This window comes from Canis aureus, chromosome 38, assembly GCF_053574225.1.
Source record: "Canis aureus isolate CA01 chromosome 38, VMU_Caureus_v.1.0, whole genome shotgun sequence".
Classification (NCBI taxonomy): domain Eukaryota; kingdom Metazoa; phylum Chordata; class Mammalia; order Carnivora; family Canidae; genus Canis; species Canis aureus.
In genome coordinates, this window is record NC_135648.1 from 22,776,055 (window position 1) to 22,795,197 (window position 19,143).

At 52.2% G+C, this 19,143-nt stretch overlaps 1 protein-coding gene across 6 annotated transcripts in view; it reads left to right on the plus strand.

The window, feature by feature from the left end:
- The window catches only part of LRRN2 (leucine rich repeat neuronal 2), a 61,555-nt gene that overhangs the window by 25,722 nt on the left and 16,690 nt on the right, over positions 1–19,143 (plus strand). For 3 of the 6 annotated variants that reach the window (XM_077886941.1, XM_077886943.1, XM_077886947.1), the window contains one exon: positions 11,944–12,064. The exons of the other annotated variants lie outside the window; for them this stretch is intronic. The gene's annotated coding sequence lies outside the window, so the exon portion shown is untranslated. The remainder of the gene's footprint in view (positions 1–11,943; positions 12,065–19,143) is intronic. 6 annotated transcript variants of the gene reach the window in all.

Here is a 19,143-nt window from a genome sequence, read left to right on the forward strand (position 1 = left end):
GAACACAGCCAATCAGCAACGCCTATGCCATTTTGGGAGTTGAGAAGCTAAGTGACCTGTGTAGATAGCGAGAAACCTGGAGACCCAGATGGAGGAACCAATGAGAAAGGGGCAGATTTTTGCCCTAGAACCACAGAAAGGCTTGGAAATTGGTGACATCTGAAGATAGGGTATAGAGTGGGGTCCAAACCAGGAGAGTAATCCCCCAGAGTGATTCCTCACCCCCATTTCACCACAGAGCTACCCCTGCTTTACCTGACGGCATCTTGGAGAGAACTTTATTCATCAGGGAGACTGACCCCAGCAAGTGTTGGCTTAGGGACATGGGCGGAGATGGGACAATATTTTGAAAAATGGGGGTTTGCTGCAAGTTTGCAAGCCCGTGGCAGAGCCCCTTGCATTTCCTCCTGCTGGCTTTAGAAATGCTGGTGGCTGGGCAGATGGCCACATCTGGGGGCTCCACTGATACCCCCCTGCCCCTGTGGGGAGACCAGCAGTTAACAAGCTCTGGCCACGCAAGTAGAGCTTCCAGGCAGCTTCAAAATGCCTCACTAGTAAATGTGAACCAGCAGCCAAGGATTATTAGATTTTTGAGGAAAGCATCAAATATTTAAAAACCATAAGCCAAAGTAAACAGAAAACAACTTGAAAAAGCAGGTACTATGTAGAGCCAGAGAAAACATAAACACCACCACCACCACCACCACCACCACCGCCATCATCACCACCATCACTGCCACCACCACCTTGGACATCCTCAGAGGGAGGAGAGGATTTTGTGCCCACAGTACATTCAAGGGGCCTTTTTAAAAAATGTGAGAACTTACATACCATAAAATTTGCCCTTTTAAAATATACAATTTAGTGGTTTTCTGTCTATATACAAGGCTGTGCACCCATCACCACTACGTAATTCCAGAACATTTTCATTATCCCCCAAAGAAACCTCATACCTGTAAACAGTCACTCCCCATTCTTTCCTCTCCCATCCCCTGGCAACCACAAACCTACCTTCTGTCCCTATACCTTTGCCTAGACATTTCATAAGTGGAAGGGTACAACATGTGACCTTTGTGACTGGCTGCTTTCACTTGGCATAATGCTTCAAGTTTCATTCATGTTGTGGCATGGATCAGACTTCATTCCTTTTTCATGGCTGAATAATACTGCATTGTATGGATATTAAACATTTAATCATCCATTTATCACTTGATGGACTTTGGGGTAATTTTTGTTTTTTAAGGAAAATGCAGAGAACAAGAATGAGCTCTCATAAATTGAACATACATATTCCTCTTCCTTAAGTGAAAATGATTACTTTCCAAATTGCAAGGACCCACTAGGTGCCCAGCATAAGTAATGAAAAAAAGACCCACACAGAGATACATTTCGAAATTTCAAAACATCGAGGATAAAGAGAAGATTCTACAACTATCTAGAAAGAAAGAGGCCTCAGGATAGCAGCAGACTTCTCCCCAGTACCCTGGAAGCAAGGAGATAATGGAAAAATGCTTTCAAACCTGCGAGGGCAAGTTATTTTTAATCTAGAATTGTATTTCTAGTCAACCTGTCAATTAATTATGGAGAACAAGTAAAGGTACTTTCAAACATGCAAATTTTCAAGTAACTTACTTCTTTTTCAAAAGTAGCTAAAAGATGTGCTGCACCAAAATAAGAAAGATGACCTGAAACCCAGGAAGAGAGACAGAATATTTACCACCATAGGAGGAAACATGGATGGATATACACCAACATAGCAGTGGTTAGTTAGCATGAGGAGGTGGAAAAGGAGATTGTGGTGGTTGTGGGGGCGCCTGGGTGGCTCAGTCCATTGAGAAGCTGACTCTTGATTTCAGCTCAGGTCATGATCTCAGGGTCATGAAATCGAGTCCTGCATCAGGCTCTGCACTGGGCATGGAGCCCACTTAAGATACTCTTTCTGCCTTCTTGCCTCCCCTCACCTTTGCTTTCTCAAAAACAAGAGACTGTTTACATTTTCTCCATATGTTTTTCCTTATTTCCCAATTTTTAATAGTAGTGCTGTATTGTACCTAAATTACTGTATATTTGTTGGCCTGTAACATACAGAGAGCCCAAGGCAGGAGCAGTACAGGGGAAAGGTGGTGGTCTGGGGGCCAGCAGGCTGCTCTAACCGCCATTACCCTGCACCACTGGCTCCCCTAACACATCTCACAGCTCCTGGGCTGTGTCAGATCTGTGAGTGTCTATCTGTGCTGCTAGGGGCTGAGAGCTCCCCAGAACAGAGCTGGATATTGTTCATCTTGTTTATCCCCAGCGCCTGGCCGAGAGCAGGTACAGAATCTGTGCTTCGGTGGATGTAGAGAGAGAGGGAGGGAGGAGGAAGAAAGAAAAATAGGAAAGAGAAAACCCCCATCAAAGTAGACCATAAACTGAATGAGACCTGGGGTTGGGATGCCATAAAATTTCTTTTTTTTTTTTTTTGCCATAAAATTTCTATAGAACTCCTGGCTGAGAAATCAGGTCAGCTAGTGATCAAGGAAAGTGACCAGCCTTGGGGTTCCCTCAGGGCTCCCCAACCTGGAGCCAGAGGAGCCAACTCCTAGAATAGATAATACCTCCAACATGGAGCTTCAGAGTTGAGAGGGACTAGCTTTCCTGTGGCACTTTCACCTTGCACATCAGAACCAGAAGCCCAGAGTTCCAGTGTGTGACCTTGTACAAGTCACTTCCCTGCTCTGGGCCTCAGTTTCTCCTATTGCAAAACAAGGAAGCTAGATGAGGTAGATGTGCAGGTGCCTTCCAGCTCTGACCTTCTGAGGTGCTAAAACATCCCGGGAAGTAGAGGACCCCCTCACTTTGCTTAGGTGTGGAAGCCGCTCACGGCACAGACCTCCAGGTGAGGGTAGAAGATTGGGGGGAAGCCTCCACCTCCCAGCTAGCTCTTTCCATCTGTGCCAGCCGCTTCTGAAATGCGCAGAACAGCCTAGGCCAGTTTCTCCCCCGGGAGGCAGACCCTGGCCCGGGACCGCAAGTGTGCACCTAGCTGCCTGCATCAGATTCACCTGCTTGAGAATTGGTTCAGTCTGCAGGTTTCTGGGGTCAGGGAGCAGAGGAGTGGGGTGGTTATTTGCATGTTCACAAGCACTCCAGGTGGTCCTGGGGTATGTTGATTTGAGAAATGTTGGATTAAAGGGGGTTGGGATTTGGGAGAGGAGTTTCAGTGCTCATAATCGAAATAACTATCATTCATCCAGTACCTGCTCCATGAGGGGCACTTTTTGACATCTCTAATCTTTACAACAACCACCCTGTAAAGTAGGTATTATTACTGTAATTGTGCAGAAGAGAAAACTGAGACCCAGAGCAATTAACTTGCCCAGACGCCACGCAGCTAACCAGACAGAGAGCCAAAAATTTTTTAACTCCAGTCCTCCTTTGCTCTTCCACTAACCAACCTTGACCCCTTGTTGGGCACCTCAACAGCTGCTTCTCGCTTGCCTCCAGGGTTTGGAGGTGACCAGCTGGACAGGTGGGAGGGGGTGGGTATGTGGGAAGGCAGGGCCACGGTGCTTCGGGGGAGCAGGAGCAGGCGGCGCTGGAGGCCCACTGCCCATCTCTTCCCTGTCCCTCCATCTCTTGGGCATTTCTCAGGCTTCTAGGTGCTGTTTTGACAGGGCAGGAGGCGTCCACAACCTTCATCTTCCCTCCTTCCCGGCCTCCCATTGTCGGCCTAATTGAAGACGCCTGGAATCCTTCCCCTGCTGTGAGCCGCTGGCAGCGCTCCTGTCGGGAAGGCAGGAAGGCACCTGGTGCCCTGGCCCCGGGGACACCTGGGAGCTGCCGAGGCCAGCTGCGGAAGGCAGGTGGGGAGAGGAAGCAGCCCTGAGCTGGGACCCAGAGGTGTGGGCGTTCAGCAGCCCAGAATTTGGGAGGAGGGAGGTGCCAGGAGTCCTTGCCTGCCCCCCACCCCCTACACCTTAGCCAGAGCTGCCTGGCCCCCCTTCTAAAGAGTTTTCTGAGTGGGATTCCCCATCAGACCCGTCACCTGCTCCTGGATCCGACTGCACCCTCACACCTCTGTCAGGAAGGAGGCTTTCTCTGGGGTGGCCCAGCTGAGAGGCCCCCACCTCAGCCTTTTCTGGCTGTTCCCTCTGCCTTATAGTGACTGACCATTTGGCTTGCCCGGGATGGATGGGGCCTGTGGGGGATTCAGGATTTAAGTGCTAATGCCAGGAAATGGGGATGAATCAGTCACCCCACCCTGCCTCCTCCCCATTCAGGTCTCAGCCCACACGTCCCCTCTTCCAGGAGGCCTTCCCTGGCTCCTCAGAGGAGCCACTCTACCCTCAGTCCGGGTTTGGTTCCCAAACTCATTTTCTGTTGCTGCCACAAATTTACCGTAAATTTAGCAGCTTAAAAACAACACTGATGTGGAGTCTCATGGTTCTGTAGGTTAGAGTCCATCTGGGTTAGCTCAGCTAGTTTCTCTGCTCCAGGTTTCAAAAGGCCAAAATCAGATGTCAGCTCTGGAGTCTCCTTCCGAGTTCACTCAAGTGGCTGGTGGAATCCTGTCCTCTGAGGTTGTAGGACTGAGGTCCCTGTGTCCTTGCCACCTGTCAACTCCTAGACGCCTTTCTTTGGTCCCTGGGTGGACATCTCAGAACCAGCAAATAGGACATGAAATGCTTGAATGCTTGGAACCCCTCTTCTGCCCCGCCCCCGAGAAAGGTCTCTACTTTTCAGGACTCATGTGATTGGGTTTCTCCCATGCAGATACTCCAGGATACTCTCCCTAATCTTGAGGTCTTCAACCTTGATTATATCTGCACTATTCCTTTTGCTGTGTAGAGCTAACAAATTGAACAAGTTCCAGGGATGGGGGTCTAGATGTCTTTGCAGAGCCAGTCTGCTGCCCGTGTTCCCTCAGAGCCCTTGGGACCCGATGTCATGTTCACTTACATGTTGAGTCTCCATTCATTGTCCATCCTCCTCCACTATCACAAGCTTCATGAGACAAGGGACCGTGTCTCTGCTGTTCACTACAATGTCCCTGATCCTCCTTAAACAGCACCTGGCACATAGTGGGCCATTGGTGTTTGTTGAATGCTCAGGAGAAGTGAGAACTTCCGGCAAGTCTCAGGAGGCTTCCCGGAGCCCATCCCTCAGCTGGTCAGATTGCGTGCAGTTAGGCAGAGACACCTGAAGGCTAGAGCACCCTCTCCTGGCATCTGGGCTGGAAGCCCTGAGCTCTGCTGGCTTCGGAGAAACTGGACCTTCTGACCAGCTGCTTCCCCCGTCCTGCCTTTGCCTTTCCCACGTGTTCTCCCCTCCTTCCATCCCGGACCCCCAGACCCTTCGGTCTCTCCCTGCCTGAGGATCCCAAAAGGCAGAAGCTTGAGGCTGGGTGGCTGCCCTGAGGATGGTGAAGGGGTGGAGGACCGGTCCAAGAGGAGGCAGAGATTGCCAGGCCTCAGCTGGGTTCAAAGCCAATCCACCTGGGACTTCAAACAATTAATTTCCCCAATCTGCAAAACGATCAGCTTCAGAGGGAAAACAATTAGCCCACTGCAAATTGTAATTGTCATCTCACTCCTGATTTTAATTTGGACTAATGAGGGCTAAGTGATTCCGGCTTCCTCCTCCCCACCACTGCCCTGTGGCCCTGGGCCTTCTTCACCTGCCAGGGGGCATTTAACCCTCAACTGCCCACCTTACACCAGTGGCTGAGGGACGTTTTCAGGCTGGCACTGGGCTGTGGCTGCACTGAGCAGGGGAAAGCAAGTGCCGGCAGGAGGGAGGGAGGGAGGGAGGGAGAGTGCCTCCGGCCCACAGGGGAGCTGCCTGTTTACAAGGCTCCCAGGCTCCCAGGCAATCAAAGTTTTATTGAACAGAATTGACTACTGGCTTGCTCCTCTGTCACAGCCAGTTAACTCCGGCTGCGCAGTCTCCGGGGACCCGCTTCCGAGAGCGTCCGGCTGCCTCCCCTGGGCCAGGGCACCTCTGCCGTGCCCGTCCCCACGCACCCCACTGCTCTGGTGTAGTGAGGCAGTGATTCTCTGCAGCTGGAGGGGGCTTGAAGGCCTGCCACCTGCGAGTCATGGGGGTCTGGTGGGTGGTCTAACGCCGACTCCCACTAAGCCGGCGAAGGCCTAGAGACGGAGGGGACTTGCTTTAGGTCACACAGAGATCTGTCATGCTTTGCTATTCTTACTGAATTCTGTCCTCCCTCCCCAGATACATCTTTCCTCTAATGCCCCAGGCTCGGCACTCAGCACAATGCCTGGCTTAGTGCAGGTGCAAGAAAGAAGAATAAAAAGTCCCAAGTCCTAGTCTGTGTCCTTCTATCACACTTCTCCCTCTCTCCGGAGCCTCCACTCTGGTTAGGCTGCTTTGATTCATTCGTTTGCCCATCATCCCTTGTTCACGGCTGAAGCGGGGTGACAGGAGCCATACCAGGTGCGGGGATACAGAGACAAGCAAGACCCGGCCTGCCCTCAAGGACTTCACAGTCTGGGGGTTCAGCCCTGGGCCCCACACCCTCAGTAGGTCGCTCTTCAGGGAGAACTGACCCCAGGTCCTGAGCAGCAGCAGGTAAGGGAATCAGCCCTAGCTCCTGGCTTCTGCCCCAGGCTGGGGGGCAACCCTCAGCTCCCCCACATCTCTGAGTGGCTGAGGCTTATAAGTTTGGAATTGAGAATCCTGAGGTCTTGTCCCTGCTTTCTCATTAATTTGCTCCATGGCCTCACATACGTTCCTTCCCTGACCTTCCCCATCCCAAAGCCAGGGCCTTGGGCTGTGTAGCTTCCACCTCTGGATTCTGTGACTCTGGCAAAACCTCCTCCCGGTCTCACATGCTAGTGGAGGTCCAGTCCAGTCTGCCACCACCACCAGGTAGCCTGGAGTCCCTGGGCCTCCTGTTGCTCATCTGCAAAGTGGAGGAGGTGGTGACAAAACTGTGTTGTGCCATGACAACTCCAGGCAGGTCAAAGTGTTTGCAAAACAGCAAACAAGTCCTGAGTGCCCACGTGACCCCGTGACTGAACCCTGCCATCGCACATGGGAAGGTGGTGGTGGTGGGTCTGGTGGTCCCTCCTGCCTCTTGGGTACCACCCTTCAACCCAGTGGAGGCAGGTGGGGAGGTGGAAAGCACACACAACTGGGAATTGGGAGAGGAAGGGCTTTCCCCTCTCTCATCCTCAGCTTCCTAGGGCCACTGGATGGGGCTGTGTCTCATGCCACCAGCCCTGACATGCCCAACCCCACGGTGCAGACTCCTCCAACAGTGAGGGTGGCCTGGGAGAGCTTGTGGCTTTGTGTCCAGCCCAGGCCCCTCTTGTTGTCTCCAGGGAGAAAGCTGTTCTTCTCCAACATTCTCCTCCTCTTTGCATTCTCTGCATCCCCTTTCCCCTCCTCTCTTACAACCCTAGTTCCCCACCCATCCAGTTCGGGCTCCCTTTTCTCCCCCACTGCTTGTCAAGCCTTTAGTGCTTTTAGCTGGGCTACCCGCCTCCAATTCCTCCCCTCCCTGCGCTGCCTCTACACCTGCCACAGTGGCAGCACCTCCCTCCCTCCCACCCCTCCTTGGCCTGGCCTGAGGGAAGAGTGCTGGGAGGTTGGGTCCACCTGGTCCCCTCAGAGGGAGCTTAGAACCCATGATCATTTGCCTGTCCCTTGTCTCTAAGGAAGAGAAACCAGCCACTCCAGTGCAGTTACCTCCTCCTGGTGGGACGTTATGGTTATGGTAACGCCTGTTGCTGCAGCTTGAGCTGTTACCTCCAAGCATCCAAGCATTGCAGTCACCACCCTCAGCTTTCCCTCCCCTCATAACACATACCTGGTCTTTCACTTCTGCTCAAACATCTCATGCCCAGCTGCTGAGGGGGTCAATGGTGAGGAAGCTGGCCTCATGGAGAAGTGGGTGTCCCACTGGGGATGGGAGGGAAGCGTCCTGTCCTCCTCAGAGTCAGTAGACCTGGCCTCTCCCTCTGTGGCTATCAGAGACCACCTCCAGAGTGTGTTAGGCACCCAGGTTTCTGGGTCTGACTTCAGAGAGTCCAATGCTGGGAGTCTGGGTAGATTCCAGGAATCTTCATGATTAACGGGCACTCTGGCTGGATGGCTGTGGCTCAGGGGCACCATGGACCACCCTCTGCAACTTGGTCTGGGTCCACCAAGCAGAGGTCTTGTCTCTTGCTATTTAAGGCTTTAGCATTTAGGATCAGAGAGAGAATCCATCAGCTCCCAGCTCTGGCCTTGTCAGAGGCCTCAAGGACTGGCTGACCCTGGATTTTCAGATTGTTGTCAGCGGTCGCCCCTGGTGATCCTGACAGTCCCTGCGTCCCCAGTGCACTGGCTGAGGAGTCGGAACCACAGGACGGGGGTGGCAGCTGGGAGCTGGGGGTGGCAGCTGGGAGCAGAGAGATCTCCGTAGGAAGGATATTTCTTTCCCCAGGGATAAGGCAATGCTGTCGTGTCCCTGACTAAAGGTTTTAAGGCCTCCCTCATCTTCTGTAGACATACCCTGTGATCAGAGCACTTTGAATTCTTCACCTGGGCTCACTCAGCTGGTCACAGCCCCAGGCATCACATACAGATGCTATGGAAGCTTTAGCACAGCCCCTGGCTGGTTTCAGACCCCAACCCAGAGGGTAGTGATGTCTTTGCTGTAAGGCACAAGCACATCATGTCACCCTAGGACACATAGGGTGCTCCATTTACATAGGAGCACCAATGCTGCACCCCCTCCCACCCAGCCACTACAGCTGCTTGCCCCTCAGAATGATCCAGGTGAGGAAAGAGGCCTACAGAGATCAGGTAGTTCATATGAAGGGTCCAACTTTGGGGAGGACTCAAGTGACATGCCCCAATCCTTTCCTTTTACAGCTGCGAGAAAAACTGAGGTCTACAGAGGGTCATAGTTTTCCAGATTCTCACAGAGAGCGGAAGAGCTAAGCGTGCAGCTAATGGGTGATGAGGCTAGAAGGGCATCCAGTCCTGGCCCCCAGGAACAGGGTGGGGGGCACCTGTGCCCGTGTAGCTGGTGTCAGGCCAGGTGGTTTCCACATACCACACGATTCAGTCCTCACAACAACCTCCCAAGAACACGCTACCACAATTTCACGTGTGACAACATGAGGAAGTTGGGACTTGGAGAGGTCAGAGGCTAGCGCTGTTCAGTAGAAACCACGTGTGTGAGTTTAATATTCTCACAGCCACATGAAAAAGTAACAAGTAAAATTAATCCCATTATTTAACCCAATATATCGCCCAAAATTATCATTTCAAAACTTAATCAGCATAACTTACTAATGAGGCATTTTGCATTCTTTGCTGAGAGGTTCAATCTCCTCAAACTGGTGCGCGTTTGCAGGTACGGTGCGTGTCAGTTTGGCCGATTTCCCAGTGCCAGGCGACCACATGGGGGCCACCAAATGGGACAGGGTGACTCAGCATAAAGTCGGGAGCCATCTCCCCTGGCTTCCTGCTTTCCTCAGGGAGCAGCCCCTCCCTTCCTGTGGGCTCTATGGGGATCTGCTCTTCCCTCCCCTCCTTCCCTCTCGCCTGCTCTCTTCCCCTCTCCCTCCTGAGCTCTCCCCTGGAGAAGGCCTTGTTGTCAGACAAGAAACCTTTAAATAGGTGAGACAAAGGTGACAAATGTTCCTCATTTACATTCAGGTTCTCTCTGGGTTTTGGGCTCTGTTGAATGGCACCTCTATCACAACATCTCATTTGGAAATGTCAGAGTGGCCTTTGATAAGTCATCAGTCACCCTGATGGCGGCTGACAGACGGTAACGGTGTGGTGGCATCTAATACACTGTAGAATGTGTCTTTTGCAATTGCGTCGTATTCTATTTATTCAACATGGCACGAAATCTCTCCAGAAGGAAGGAATCTGTTAACCTCGCCACCCCTGGCTCCTTGAGGGCTCCTTTCGCCTTTCCTTTCCAGCCTCCTTTCCCACCTGGAGGCAGAATCTTCCAGCTACTGTAGGCCACCCTCTCAGGCACCTCCTTTCCCACATCGGCAGGAGTCCAGCCAGCCACCCTCGTTGGCACTCCTACAGGAAGTTGTCAAATCTGCACCCGCTGCAGGGCCCTGGCTCTGAATCCAGGTGCTGGGGGTTGCCCAGGAATCTCACCTGGATCCTGAAGCCGGGAGGACATCCAGCCTCTTTAGGCAGCTGATCCTTTGTCCCTTCCCCCTCTCCCTTCTACCCTGCCCCACTCCTCCAGCCCTCTGGAGCTTGCCTGCACCCTCTCCCCAAGGGGCTCTACTGCTCCCCAGCCATGCACTAATCCAGTCACCTATGGTCCCTACATTCTCTCAGTTTCAATGGAAACAAGTTTAGGTTTTTGGAAAGGAACTCTCACCAAAAACTAAAAATATGGGGCAGCCTGGGCAGCTCAGCGGTCTAGTGCCGCCTTCAGTCCAGGGTGTGATCCTGGAGACCTGCATGGAGCCTGTTTCTCCCTCGGCCTGTGTCTCTGCGTCTCTCTCTCTCTCTCTCTCTCTCTCTCTCATGAATAAATAAATAAAATCTTAAAAAAAAAATGAAAAATATAATAATAACACACATAGGGGAGAAAACCTCAAAAAGCATAAAGTAAGTCCCATATTTTTTCCAATCACATATTTCTAATCAAAAATAAAGGCAACTCAAGTCCCTAATGAGATGGGCTGGTTCAATCCAAGCAGCCTCCTTCTGGCTCTTCCCCCCCCCTCCTCCCCCCCCCTTTCACCCTTGTGTCTGGAGTTCCCCCACTTTTCTCACTCTGGAGGGCTTCCTCCCCACCCCCCATCCCTGCACTTCCTCTTCACGTTTTGGGCGTTGAGGCTTTGGCCAAGTAGTGCAAGTAAACGAACATGGTGGGTTAGAAACCGGCAGGATAAAGGTTTCCGGGCTGTCAGGGAGTTAGAGGAAGAAATCGCTATGCTGGGCGCCTGGGTGGCTCAGTCAGTTAAGCGTTGGTTTTGGCTCGGGTCATAATCTTAGGGTCATGAGATCAAGCCCTGCATGGGATTCTGTGCTTAGTAGGGAGTCTGCTGGAGAGTCTCTCTCTCTGCCCCAACCCCCATGGTTCTCTCTCTCTCTCTAAAATAAGTAAATAAGTCTTTAAAATAATAAAAAGAAAAAAACCACTATGCTAAAATAGCTGTACCTCATGGAGACAGGGATACTTGTTTAGAGCTTTACCTTGTAGACAGTGTGAAATTCTCTGACCCACATCCAGACGTGTTGGTCTGTCCAAAACCACTTTGGCAACTGATTCAAACCATCCCCCAGCCATTCTCTTTGTCTTTGTCATCGGTGAAGAAGAAACACGACACGGGTATATGTGCACACACACACATGCACACACAGTTTTTCAGTGTGAGCCTTTCCCCCAGTCCTGTTTCGTCTGGGTGCTATGTGATGACTTCTGCAGAAGACAGCGTCTTGTAAAGAAAAGAACACTCACTCTGGAGCTTAACCAACCTGGCTCTGATTTGAGCTCTGTGCCATGTCATGCATGGCTCTAGGCAAGGAAGCCACCTCTAAGCCTCACTCGGTGTCTTCATCTGTGAGATGAGTCAAGGAGGCCAGTCTCAGAACTAGACTTGAAACACTGCCAGTGTTCACGATTGTCAACCCCCTTCCTCATCCCCTTGCCATCCTCTCCCTCTCCTGTGCAGGTGTGAGGTAGAGAAGGTTCCAGGGTTCCTCCGCCCTTGCCTCATGGCTTGGAATAGCCAAGTGTGGAATCCAAATGGGATGCACATGTCAGCCTCTAATTGTCACCTGACTAGGTATCTAATCTGGACATGGGGTTAGGCCCTAGTTCAGCAGGACCCAAGCTAGCCACCCTTGAGTGGGGACTGCCACCTTCACAGGAAGCCTCTGGTTAAGGGGGCCCCACTGCCACCCATAGGCAAGCACACCATTTGTTATTTTACCCCTGCCCACGTTTATTGACTGCAGACCACTTGCCAGACTCAATGCAAGGTGAAGGGGAGCCAGGATGGAACAGGCCCAGCCCATGCTCTGAAGAAGCCCGGACTATGGAGGTCGATGTCCACTCCATGGCTCCTGCTAAACTGGGGTAGGTGCTGTGGGAACAAGAGGTGGGAGAGAATGTTTCACAAAGGAGATGACAATTGAACTGGAACTTGGAGGCTAATTAAGCAGAGAATGGAGGGACATTCCAGAACAACAAGTTCAAAGACCTGAAAGCAGAAAGAGAGCAGCCGGTCCCTCTAGAGTCTGGGGAAAGAGAAGAGGAGGGGAGGGCCTGGGGGTACAGCTACTGCTGGAGTAGCCAAGGGGTCTGCCCTTTGATCAAGGGGAGCAGTGACCTCTCTCATGACAGGGAAAGAGATGGAAAGGAGAGTGTGATACAGACAGAACATGCAGATGGCAGTTGTGGGATGTCAAGACAGAGCCCTGTGAGGGACACTTCATGGAGAAGGAGGGGCCCCAGGGAGCCATGAAGGATCAGAAGATTTGGGTCAATATGGGGAAGGTGGCCTCTGGTTGCCATCCACTGGTTGCCAAGCAGCCAGGCCCCCAGGGCCCCCTTCCTCTGGTATTACAGTGATGCAGCAGACGGATGGAGGTGTGTGGGTGCCCACCTGTGCCTGCTGGGGAAGGGAACTCATTTGCTGAGCTCCTTCTGCGTGCCTGCACTATGCCAGATCGGCAGCATTGCCTCCTTGAATCTTCAAGATAACCTCATGAGGTATTATTCCCATTTTACAGGTACAGAAACGGAGGGGAGGTTAAATAATTTGTTCGCAGTCACACAACTCATAAGAGACAGAAGTAGGATACGAACTCAGGTCTTTCATATTCTAAAGCCTTTGTTCTTTCCACTCTGCCGTGCAGAGCGTTTGGTTCCCGGCTTCCTGAACCTGATCTGCTTTTAGCCCCGGGGTTCTGGAGGAATTTATATGACATTGATGCTGCCTTCATCATTAGAAGGCTGTCACAGGGGTGACAGGCAACAGTAGATACGGAGCTGTCACAATGAGAAAAACGAGGTGAGGGGGAAGGCACTTCATCACTGCCTCTGGCTTAGAGGCTGCCGCCGCTCTGCCTGGCAAAAGACGCTGTCATCATTCCGCTCCCGTTGCATCCTCAAACTCATCGCAGGCCCCCCTTTCAAGCAGGTGGAATCCAGCCCTCAAAATCCAGTGCTGGATTCCAAAAGAGGAAGTCACCTTTATGGAAAAGTTGGCCAGCCCGTCACTGTCAGAACTGACCGAGGAAGAGAGCAGCGCTTCTTAATATATAGGGGTCTTAGGCCCGCCCTGAGAATCTGATGCAAGTGTTGGCCCTTCTCTCCGGGAAAAATCACCCCTGCGTGCATGTGCACACGCACACACATGTGTTTGCACACAGTTGTAAGTACTTCCACTCTTCAGCCCGTCTGTGGACTTCAGAGATCCAGTTGCTTTCTCTCTGGAGATGCTGAGGGAACACATTCATGATAAACGTAGTTTCTAACCGTGTCTCCCCTTCTGGCCCCTCCTTTGTCCTGCAGTATTTGAAGAAAGCAAAGGAAATGGTACTCAGGTCCAGTAATTGCTTGAAAGAGTGTGTAAGGGGAGGCTGAAGCCACTGGGCCAGTGAGAGCTTTGGGGTCTCTGCATATTTAAATTGCTTGAGTCAGTCAGGAAGGGGGCGGCTGGAACTCAGGCAGCGGCCCCTGGAACTCTGTCAGGCTCCCGCCACGCCACTCGGAGCCCTGGAGCGCCACCCTGCATTGAATTCACTGGAAAATGCTTTGGAGAAGAGCCCATGGAGGCAAGGCCCCCCCCACCCCACCCCCGCCCCCAGCCACCCCTGGAAGCTCCCATCCCTCCCTGGCTGGAAGCATGTGTGCTCTTAATAAAGCTGCCTGATCACCTGTTTAAACTAGACATGTGGTGTGTAATGACTCCTGGCTTCGACCGGAGAAGCCAGCAGCTGTCCTCCGCAGGGACCAGACCTGCTGGACGTGTCCCCACTGGCTGTAGGAGCAGGAAGGCAGCTTCCGCGAGGCAGAACAGGTTGTGTGGGGGAGTCGGGGATTGATGGGGGTGCTTTCGGAGGTTGGGCAAAGAGGGCGGACACCTCCCTCCCTCCCTTACCCTCTCTCCTACTTCTGGGCACAGGGGGGATCCCAGAACCTGGGGATGCAGCGGGGAGGCCCAGGGCATTTCCCAGCCCTGCCATGGCACTCAAAGGGCTCCTCCTGGGACAGGTCAGTCTCATGTGCACGGGAGCTGGCCTCCCAGCTGGAGGAGTCAGTGAGCGTGGCAACGCTGAGGCTTCCTGGGTCCTGGGGTGTGGCTATAAAGCCAGCAGATCTGCTGTCTGCCCAGAGTTTCGAGGTCTGGGGAGAGAGGCACTGGAGAAATTCAAGCTACAGCTGTGTTAATTATTATTATTTTTATCCATATTACAGAGGAGAATGTTCCCCTGTTAATTCCCTGGGAAAATGGCTATGAAAACAAGTTGTCACTCCCCAGGCCTTGTGCCCAGGAGAGCAAGCACTGGCAAAGTACAGCCTCAAACTCACCCCCTGCAAGCTGGTTCACCGAGCTGGGCATGCGCCTCTCTGCTCACCGCCTTCCCCAACATTCACGTGCACTTGTGCAAGGTACACTCACGTTCACACATACACACATACACGTGTATACAGCCCACGCTGCTCCGGCAGAGGGAAGGGTGAGGAGCCCCTAGAACACTCGTTCTCACTCACTGGATGAAAGCTGCTAAAGCTCTCTGTAGCAGAGCTTTGTGAAGGTCTGCAGGAAGATCCCCTGCTTTCGTTGTTCTGGAGATTTCTGTTCACAAGCACTTTCCCGCACATCATTCCATAGGCTCCCTCCCAGTTGAGGGCTTCAGCATCACACGGTGCCGGATTTGAACCACAGCTTCTACATGTACCAGCCGTGTGATCCTGGGCAGGTTGCTTAACTTCTCTGAGCCACCACTTCCCTTTCACTCTTACAGGGGGGTGGGGGGTGGGGTGGGGTTCTGTGTCCACTAAATAAGAAAAAAGGCCCAGCACATGGTAAGCATTCAATAAATGGTACCTATTGAAATTCAAGACGGACATTCTTGTCCCCACTTTATAGATGAGAAGAAACAGGGTTCAGTGAGACTGTCCCGAAGTCAGTAAGTGTTAGAGCTGGGATGAGAACCTCTGAATTGCCACCCAGACCAGATCTCTTACTGCCAAACTCTTTGGAGGCTGATTTTTTCCTGGGAGACAGCCCTCCTGGGACTGTGGCACCCACTGAACTGGCCCTTTGGTCCTCCCCTGCGGCCAGTTCCGTCCTCCCGGGCAGGCCCTGCACACACACAGCCACCCCTCCAGGGACTTCTCAAAGCGGTCACCAGGACCAGCACCCACAGCCTTGGCTCCGTCTCTGCTAGGTGGAGTGAGACAGTGGGGACAGACAGAGGAGGCCCCGGAGCTGAGTTGAAACCTAAGGTCTGGCAGGGGCAGGGAGAGGACAGTGCTGGAGGAAGAGCAAGAGTCGGGGAGGGGCAGAGGGCCCAGGCCTCGCCACAGCTCCCGGGAGCCCCTTCCAGGACGACACGGCCCACATTCGCAAAACCTGTGCCTTCCTTTCAGACAAGAACATATCTTTAAGTCTGGTGGCCAATCCAGTTATCAAATTTACTTTCCAGATAAAATGTGATTGTGGGTTTATAGTATATGAATTATATCTCAAAGCCGTGATTAAAATACATCATCATGTAATACGTGTATGTCGATGTACACATACCTACAATGTGCATGGTTGACATACATGTATGTTGTTAAGAGCACGGGGTCTTGCCCTTTACTACTCTATGACCTTGAGAAAGAGGCTTAACTTCTTTTAGTCTCAGCCTTGCCATCTGCAGAATGGGGATAATAGAGTTATGAGGAGTAAGAGATGAGGGGCCAGGCCTTTGGGGCCTTAGTGAAATTAGCTAGGTTTTTGGCATCTGCTTTAGCTGTACAGGGTGTATGTCACTGAACCCATTTTAGAATTGAGGACACAGCTCAAGAGGACCGTCCCCCCAGGACAGATCTGGAGGGCAGACATCCTGTCTCACTCATCACTGGTGCCATGCCCAGGGTGGGGAGCAGGGAATGTCTGCACAGGGAGAGGTGTTTTTTCCTCCTTGCTGGCACAGCTCCTAAGCCTGGGCTCTCCCCTCAGACCTGGTTGACCAACTCGGGAGGGTAAGGAGGTATTGGTGGCCGGGGGCCTACTGGAGCCCTAGTGGACAATGGGCCTCTCCTGAGCTGCCTGGCGGTCATGTTGGACTCCCCATGCTTGCTCACACAGGAGGGGCTCCCAAAGGTGAGGAGCTGAGGAGGCCCACCAGAGAAGAGTTTTGTCAGGATGGGGTCCTTCAGGCGGCTCACAGAACCCCAGAGGACCCTTCCCCATCCCAGGAGCAGGAGCTTGGTGTCAGGCCCCCATAGACAGGCCCAAAGCCATGCTCCACTTTGGGCAGATTGGGTATCCTGTGGTTTCTGGGCAAGTCACACCTTCTCCGTTCCCACCTGTTTCTTACCTGTGTCCTCGGGTTCTTCATCTTGGGTCCTAGATGGACATGGGTGGCCAGGAAGAGTGGTTGGACCCTCTGAGCATGTCGGCAAATTCCCAGGGCCTGGGTGTAACCTTTCATGAGATACCTTCACACAGTCTAGGCCTGGTGGGTGAGGGGTCAGCGTCCTGGAACCCCCACTCCCACCCAGCTTCACCCTGGAATGGTTCTCCTGGCTGGGTGGCTGGTGGAACCCATTCTGCAGGGTGACAGAGGAAAAGATCCCCTGACTTGGGAGGTAGCAGGGGGTCACATTTTGAGCCATGGCCTCTGTGGTTAGCCAATCTGGGCTGGCTTCTCTGCCACATATTATACTTACAAGATCATGGGCAATCTGCTTAGCATCTGTAAGCCTCAGTTTCCCTTGCTACAAAAGGGGAATGCCAGCAGTCCTACTCCAGGGGTGTGGGAGGATTCAGGGAGATAATGCCTGGGAAGCACAGACCTTGGTGCGGGCAGCATGAGGTGTGTGTGATGGATGCTGAACAGGATCAGGGGCCTGGCCCCAAGGTACTGCTGGTGAAGGTGCTCTGTGAATGGCGACACATGGGGTCAGTGCTGCTGCTCATGGGCCCCGACTGCTGCCTGCAGACCTAGGCCAAGGCCCAAGCCAGGCAGGAGTGGCGGTCACGGCTGGGCCCCTACACTGGGTGAGTGCTTTCACCAAGCAGGAGGGAGGCCAGAAAAAGCAAAGAAGAGAAAAGAAAACCCCAGCAAATTCTCTGTCCTCCCCCAGCTCTGCAGCTCCTGGGGGATCTGAGCTGCATAATACAATGGGATTTAATAAAATGCCTTTAACTCACAAAGTTTGTCTGCTGCCAGCCCCTTAATTAAATTGCCTGATGCTGCTGTGCTATGGCAGCCCAGACTCCGGTGTTTAAAGGGCACGGTGTTGCCATGGCACTCCCCCGACAGGGGACAGGCCACAGGGCGGTGGGCTGTGGAGGAGCATGCAGATGAGGTGGGTCAGCTCCTGCCTGCAGTGTCCTCCCCACTGCGGTGCGCGCGCGTGTGCACACACACACACACACACACACACACGCTGCAATAGCCTCTACTCTGTGTTTTTTTTTTTTTTTTTTTTGGGAAAAACACTGAATCCTTGCTAAGAATGCTGAGCCAGGGCTTTAGGAAGGGGACACTCGGGGGGATATGAGCAGAGCCGAGCCAGCCGACTGGCAGGCCCCATGGTGGGTCCCAGGCACAGCCCTGGGCCCTCAGGGTGGCCCTGTGAGGCCTGTCCTGGGCTGCTCACCCCTGCTGCAGGCAGCCACCTCTGCTGCCCCAGCTGCACCGCACAAATATACTTCCTGTGTGTGCCCCGACCTAGGAAGGGCTGGAAGGTCCTGGGGGAGATTCTGATCGGTTTGATGAGAACCGGAGGGATGGGCAGGGTTGTGGGGGGGGTAATGTTCTTTCACACAAGGAGGGTGAAGGAAAGAAAAACACACATGCTTATGGATTTTTCCATCAGATGCAGTGGTTCTCCGTCCTGGCTTCATATTTAAACCACTTGGGAATTTTTTATTATGAAAAATTTGAAATATACCGCAAAGTTGGAATTTTACAGTGAACAACCCACCATCTAGGTTCTACCTTTAACCTATTCCTAGACTTGCTCTCACGTCCCTCTGCCATCTATCCATCAATCCATCTTATTTTTGGTGCATTGCAAAGTAAATTGCAGACATCAGTACACTTCTCCCTAAATATTTCAGCATCAATGACAATGGAGTTCAATTTTGTTTTACAGGGTTTTTTATTTTCTTTTGATGTAAGATTTACATACAAAGAAATCCTAGAGAGATTTTTTTTTAATTTTTATTTATTTATGATAGGCACAGAGAGAGAGAGAGAGGCAGAGACACAGGCAGAGGGAGAAGCAGGCTCCATGCACCGGGAGCCCGATGTGGGATTCGATCCCGGGTCTCCAGGATCGCGCCCTGGGCCAAAGGCAGGCGCCAAACCGCTGCGCCACCCAGGGATCCCTTTTTTTTTCTTTTAACACCATGCCTGCATCATATCCCCAGAGACTGATTTCATTGGACTGGAGTGGAATGCAGGCATCAGAATATTTTAAAAGATCCCTATATACGGGGGCGCCTGGGCGGCTTAGCTGGTTAAGCATCTGACACTTGGTCTCAGCTCAGGTCTTAATCTCAGGGTTGTGAGTCCCCCACATTTGGGAACTCCCTAGCATCGAGCTACTTTAAAAATATATAAGTAAATAAAAGATCCTTATATGATTTGATGGTGTAGTCAGAGTTGAAAAATGCAGGGATAATAAGAAGCAACAGATTGTCATTTGTATTTCCCCCACGCAGAATGTGGAGGTCCCCTGTCTACTTCCCTTCCCCCGGTGCTCTCCATGTGTACATCATACAACCATGTTCATGCTTCTTTTGGGGGGACCTCTGTGGACATGTGAGTCCAGTCATTCTCATGCTAGCATTATAGGGTCTCCCCATCTAATGTGTATTTCCAGGGGCAAAATCTGTATCTGTTTCAGATTCTGTACAAGTCGCAGTGATGAAACCATACAAATTTTCGTATGATGAGTAGGACACTTGGGACGTGGAGATA